We start from the raw sequence: 7,013 nt of genomic DNA, 5'->3' as shown, positions 1-7,013 counted from the left end.
TGTATTTATAGTAAATCTCGCACAGTCACGACCGTGCAGTACTATTTTCTTTGCTTTAGTTCCTAGAGGTGATATGATCGACAGTGCAGCGCTACACCAAACTGCTAAAAAAAACAGTTCAGTAAAGATTTGAGAATGTTCAGACGTTTCTCGAGCAGTCCCATCCCAGCACAAAGGGCCCGGCCGACCAACTCTGTGGCGGAGCCTGCATCCCACCGCCTCCCGCGGCCCCCCTCCCAGCCCCCACCGCCTCCTCAGAGTTGGAAAAGTTTTGGCTGAAGAATGCAGGAGGCTTGTCCTTGTGTTCAGCTCACTCCTTCCCATACAGTAGGCCCTCCCCCTGCCCAATTTGGAAGCGATTCTACCTTTTCCCTTTGCTCCCAGGGTGAGTGAGGGCTTTAGTCCTCCCTTTCTGCCCAGCTTCCCACTAAACAAAGGAGCTCTGGACAACAGCAACCTCTGGACCTGAAGGTAATTCCTGCTTTTTTAACCCTACATACATTTGCTTCAGAGACCCCAGGCCCGCAGGCTACAGGGCAGAGTTGTTTTAAGAAAACTGCAAAGAGCTTACGTTTGTAATTTTAATTGTTATGTGTAGTTATATAGCGCTTACCAACCCTGGCAGGGCGTTGAAGCGCTTCTGCCGTAAGCTTTAATTGCACTTTCTCTTTTGGGGAAATGTTTTCTTGAGATGCATATTCTTCCACTTTGGGATTAAAAAGAAAAAGTAGGCATTCCTGTTCATGTGGCTAAACATTTAATTCATATGAAGGAATCAAGCTTTGGTTTCTGTGAGTGCACGGGGCTGCATTCGTGTATTTTGAGAACTGTTTTTAAGCACTGAAGTTTGCTGTCTTACTTAGAAGTACTGATGGTTGTGAATAATTCAGAACGCAACTTTTGATTGAATGGAATTGTGATGTTCGCTGTGCTTTTAAGTTTCCTTATGAAATGTGTTTTTAATGATCATGTGCCAAGAAGCTGCGGGTCTACTTTGCTCCCCAAGAGCTTTTGAAGTTTTGAGTGTTTCCGCTTTGCATCTTTTTAGAGGTATTTTGCAAGCCCTAGCTTGACAGGAGGGGGCAGGGGTTAGGAGGGCTGCAGTGAAGCGCCGTTTCTTTGTTAGGGTATGCCTGTTTGATGCATTCCTAACCCCCACTCCCCACCCCTCCAGCCTCCTACCGGGAACCTCTTGTGTGTGTGTTGGTGGAGGGCTTCAGCTAACTGGAGTGTAAGTGCTGTTTGAAGTGTATTGAAGTAGCTCTGCCTGCTCGAGTTTTGCTCTTTTTTGTGCCCAGTTCACAGAGGCCTCGGAGGGGGGGGAAGAGGTCATTCGGTGCCCTGTGGCTTTGAAGACAACACAAATCATGCCTGGGGGCACACTTTCCCTTTACAACTTTTCCTTATGGCTGGCTATTGGTTTCCTTAAAAATATATATCTTTACACATTCCATTTCAACTGGGGTTTTGCATACATCGCTATCCGTGATGTGGATCTCAGCTACTGTGTTTTAAACTGTTTGATATACGACTGACAGCCCCGATTGCTTTCTAACACTGATTTGCACCCCACAGCACCTTTTCTGAGGAAAGCCTTCTTTGTAAACAATTGGAGCTGGCCTTTTGAGATGGTCATCCCTGCTCCCCCCACACCCTTCCTAAACTAGACATTAATTACCCCACCTCCCCTCCAGTGCATTTCAAGGAGACAGGATTGGAGAAGATGTGGAGTCCCCAAAATTTGGACATAAAACGACATCCATCGGTGTGGTGTATAGTTTTGCTCCTAGTGTTACTGAGTGACAGGAGTCAATCTCCAGTCTGGGTAACAATTTACAGATGTTGAAAACTTGCGGTCAGTCTCTGCTCCTCTGGATTCATGCATTTCAGTGGGAAAATGTAACCTTTGGATTGAATGTAAAATATCTTATATTATCTTCGGGGGGGGGGGGGTGTAAACAGAAAGCAGTGAAGAAAACCAATAATATATTAATGGGACAAGAAAGGTAGATTGTGCTGATGAGAAATTATAGAAATAGGCACAAAATAGAAAAGGCGAGAGTTTGAATGGAAGTAGAAAGGAATGAACTAAAAGGGGAGGCAGTAATGAAAATGTGTATACAATAAATAACAATGACATATTAAAACGGTTGTAGGGAAACAAAGGAGTGTTAATAAAGTGGGCAATCCCCCACGAAGAATGAATGGACCTCTGTGACTTTAAACGTGATATAGAAAGAAAAAAGTGCCTTCTTAAAAAAAGCAGTAACTGAATAATTGAATTTAAAGTTTTGTGCAGGGGAGCTATATTTCAGCTTATATTGCTTAACGTCAACATTTTTATGCGTTGTCGAGTTTTACTTTAAAAAACAAAACGGTCTCCCGCTGAAGACATCTGTGGGTACCAAATGAAGTAGAGATGAGTAACATAATTCGGTACCTACTTACTCAGAGGTCAATAAAGTCATTGTGTTGGATTTTTTTCGTATTACACCTCACCCATTCTCGCCTAGTTATTGGGAGGAGGGAGGCCTGCGTTGAACGCTCCCAGTTTGAGAACTGTGTTTATTTTACTTCATTTTGAAAGAAAGGGCCCATTGTCTCAACGCCCAGTGTCGAGATCCATGGGGTAAATGAGCAAGACATGCAGTACTGTGTAGAAATTCAGACTGCCAGCACTCCGCGTGTTTCTTAAATGGATGTTTCTCCTGGAAGGGAAGAAATGTGCTTTAGGAAAGAATGGTACTCTTATGCTGGTTGTTATTTAAACGCAAATGAGAAAATGATGTAGGGCTTTGCGGTGACCTCACTCTATGTTTCATATGATGGATTTCTGCTCTGCATGCACTTCTGAAGTCCCAAGGGGGAGGTAATGAGGCAGAAGTGGTAAGAAAGCAAGGGGGGGGGGGGGGGGGGGGTTTGAAGGCGGCTGAGGGGGCGTGGTCTACACTTCGTTCCATACTCCCTGCTGATACTGGGCCTGGTGGGATATTAATTATCCACACCATTAAATGTAAAATATGCGACACCAAAGAGGCTTTTATCACTACCACAGCTGTTTCGAGGTGCAGAGGTTATAGACCTTACTTCCGGCGAAGGCATGAAAATGTAACTAAAGAGCTAAGGACGTGGCGAACCGCCCCCCCCCCCCCCCCAAAAAAACACCTTTTTGGGGCCCCATATGTGAATGTGAGAGACGTAGAGGGGCATCACATTCCGCCCCATCATTTTGCGTCACGTCATTGTAAGGAGGGACTATTCTAGTTTCTAATTCGGATCTGTTGATTTTCTTTGTTAGTTCGGAGAAATTATTTCGCCCCGGCCCCGTTTCCGCCTGTTTTACGGTAGACTGTCCCTTCTGTCCCAGGGGGCGCGCACTGGCACGGTCACGTCACGTCGCCGGTCTGACCGGACGCTGCTTGCCTCGAGACCGGCGGAAGTGGGCGTGGCTGCGCTGTGCGTAGGCTGGGGGTGTTTGGTCTGCGGCAAAGAGAGTGACGCTAAGCGGGAAAGCGCGAGACGTCACGTCAGACTGGCCGACAGCTCAGGGGGAGGGGCATTTGGACAGAGGGCCAATCAGCTACCTCTTTAACAAGGCGGAAAGCAGTGCCTGGTGGCTTGTGGTTCTTGTCAAGCAGGGAGCCTGACTGACTAGCTGAGATTGAATGATGTATAAAAACGGTTCAAAATAAACTATAGTCTTGAATGTTCCCTATTGCTAGTGGGTGAAAATAATTTAAAGCTGAACACTTTTTTTCTGTTTTTGATTTTCCTCAAACGCAGCAATGCATCTCTGTGCGTTTCATGCTTTGATTAGGAAACTTATTGAACTTAAATATGTTCACCTAAAACTGATACAATTATACAGACACACATCTACAAGCACAGAGGTAAAGTCTTGTTGAGTGGATATTCCAGGGATGAGCTGTTGGGCATTAGGCAGTCGGTCCCATGCTGTTTGCATGGGCCTGTTAGTCCCCTGTGTGGCCCGTATATGTGTGCCTGCGGAACTTGGTCTCTTAATGCTCCTTCTTCGATCTCTGCCCTGACGGAGTCTTCTCCGGTCAAACCCCCTCGTAGTAGACCATTGGTCTCTCGAGATATTACTATTTGGAATCTTAATATTAGATCCCTTCGGAAGCACCACTCAGAACTCCATGATCTTATAAGGGATGAGACACCTGACGTGTTTTTCATGACGGAAACATGGCTTCAGGAAGCGGACACGGCAGTGGTGAATCTTGCACTCCCTCCTGAGTACTCCATCTTCACTCACAATCGGGCATCTAGGGGAGGTGGCATTGCTGTGGCCGTAAAGGCCTGTTACCCATGTGATTGGAGGATAGTGGATCTGGTAGGATGTGAAAGTGCGTTTTTTAGAATTTCTATTAGCCATCATTTTACTTTCTCTGGCCTCTTAATCTACCGTCCTCCCGGTTGTGACACTGCTTTTAGAAAGGCTCTACCGGAATGGTGTTAGTTCTTTGGTAATGGGCTGCGCGAACTTCAGCATACTAGGAGACCTTAATCTTCATTTTGATTGCGGTCATAATTCGGCTATCAGCAGTACTCTGGCGGACCTGGAGGCTCTTCAGCTTAATCAGTTGGTTACCTTCCCCACTCATGTGGGGAGCCACATTCTTGATCCTTTATTCACGAATTTGACTGGGGCCAAGGTGGCTAAGCCCTGCCCAGTTGCTTGGACCGATCACTTTTTAGTGAAAAATCTTCTTCTGATCAAAGAGCACCCATTTAAGCCCCTGGATAGAGTAGTGCTTAAACGCCACTGGAAGAAACTCAAACTGGAGGACTTCCATCATCTCCTGGAGGTCAACCCACTAGGCCCTTTTCTTAATGTAGACTCTGGGTATGACCTTTTCTGTGATGGGTCTCTCGGGCCTTGGATGCATTGATCCCCGCTGTCTGGACTAAATGCCGTTCCAGAGTACCCAGCCCATGGTACGACAGTTCCCTGGTGCAGCTAAAACGAGCTTGTAAACAGGCAGAAAGGGACTGGCGGAAATCCTATGAGGCTGGGAAAAAACTCTGTATTTTGCTAAAATTAAAACATATCATAGAGCAGTGTGTAGAGCCCGTGCAGCCTATTATTCCCAGGAATTTAGAAATAGTCTCAATCCGTCCAAGTTAATTAATTTTTTTATTTTTATTTCAGTAGAGTTTTATTGAAAATTATATATTTACATCGTACAGAGGATATACAGGATATACATGGGAGATAACTGAGACAAGGGAGAGGGGGCCCCCGGGGGAGGGGGGGATGTTGGGGCGGGTGCGTTGGGTAGTTATTGTACACTGTAACTCTTCAGTTCCTTTGGCATAACTCCTTCCTCCTTGCTGAATTGTCCAATTGTCCAATTGTCTTCCGCTCCCCCCGGTGGCGTAGAGAGAGAGTATAGAGAAAGAGAGTAATGAGAGTAAAGAGTAGAGAGTAGAGCGGCCGTGCTAGTTAGCAGAGTAGGCGATCATAGAAGTTAATTTTTAAAGGTCCTTAAGGACCTGATGGCTAAAAGAGCTCCTGCGGCTGAAATTTGTTCAGTGGCTCATTGCGAAGACCTGGCCGCTTTTTTCATTGAAAAGGTCCAAGTTATTTATCGCGCCTTTTCCATCACTGAGCCAGTAGCTGAGCCCACTAGCCCTACACTGATCATATGTGAGGCCTTTGCCTCATTCCCTAGTCTGCCGACGGGGACATTTCATAAGCTGGCCTATAAGATAAATCTGGCTCACCAGCGGATCCCCTGAGACCAGCCCAGTTCAGAGACTCTGCGGCTATTTGTTTCCTCCAGTGCGCCACCTTATACATTTTTCTCTCGCCTCGGGTGTCGTTCCAATTAAATGGAAACAGGCTGTTGTGACACCCATATTGAAAAAGGCTACTATGGACCCCCTTAAACTCGAGCGCTATCGCCCGATTTCTCTCCTTCCCTGGGCCGCTAAAATTGCTGAGGCCTTTGTGAATGGGGTGTTGTCTGAACATCTTGTGAGAGCAGGCATTCTGGATCCCTCCCAGAATGGCTTTCGTGTTGGCCACAGCACTGAAACAGCCTTGCTCTCAATGACGGAACATCTTCGTTCTGTGCTTGACTCTTGTCAGACTGCGGCACTAGTACTACTGGATCTTAGTGCCGCGTTTGATACGGTCTCGCACAGGATCTTACTCCAACGTCTTGGAGAGGCGGGGTTACGGGCACTGGCACTCGACTGGTTCAGTTCCTTCCTTGCTGATCGGACCTTCAAAGAAGCCACCCCGCCTTTTGAGTCCAAGTCCTATCCGCTGGAGCTGGGTGTGCCCCAGGGTTCGTCGTTGAGTCCCACATTATTTAATCTCTATGTGAGACCGCTGGCGGCTGTCGTCAAGCATTGGGGCATGACTATGGTCTCCTATGCTGACGACACGCAGCTGGCGGTCGCCCTGAGTGGGGACTCCGACCTTGACGCCCCAAAATTCCGGGATGGACTTCTGGCGGAAGCTAGCTGGATGAATGCCAACTGTCTCCAGCTTAATGCTAAAAAAACTGAGGTCATGATTGTGGGCAAGCGGACGGACCTCTGGGGTGATACATGGTGGCCCCCTGAGCTGGGTGTAACTCCTATTCCAGTCTCAGAGGTAAAAAACTTGGGGGTTTGGTTAGATCCTGCCCTGAGTTTTTGCGGCCACACTAAAAAAGTGGCGGCCACCTGTTTTGGCATCTTACGAGGGTTGAGACCTATTTTGAGGTTCTTTGATGCTTCCACCAGGCAGTTGGTCATACAGGCATCCATTTTATCTCGGCTTGATTACGCCAGTTCTCTCCTGTTGGGAGCCAACCAGGCTGAAATCGCCCGGATGCAACGTGTCCAGAACGCCGCAGCTAGAGCCCTGGTGGGTTTACCGAGGCTCTGCTCTGCGGAAAGTACCATCCGTTCGTTGCACTGGCTGCCAATGGCACAGAGGATCCATTTTAAGACCCTGTGCCTCTCCTTCAAGATCCTCAAGTTGGCCTCTCCCCAGA

At 47.3% G+C, this 7,013-nt stretch overlaps 1 protein-coding gene across 1 annotated transcript in view; it reads left to right on the top strand.

The window, feature by feature from the left end:
* Positions 1-393: 393 nt before the first annotated feature.
* LOC144798870 (fibrillin-2-like) overlaps positions 394-7,013 on the top strand; it is a 270,888-nt gene continuing 264,268 nt past the window's right edge. The window contains exon 1 of the mRNA XM_078669959.1: positions 394-471. The gene's annotated coding sequence lies outside the window, so the exon portion shown is untranslated. The remainder of the gene's footprint in view (positions 472-7,013) is intronic.

Source organism: Lissotriton helveticus, chromosome 12 (genome assembly GCF_964261635.1).
Source record: "Lissotriton helveticus chromosome 12, aLisHel1.1, whole genome shotgun sequence".
In the NCBI taxonomy this organism is placed as follows: domain Eukaryota; kingdom Metazoa; phylum Chordata; class Amphibia; order Caudata; family Salamandridae; genus Lissotriton; species Lissotriton helveticus.
This window is presented reverse-complemented; position numbering and strand designations above follow the sequence as displayed.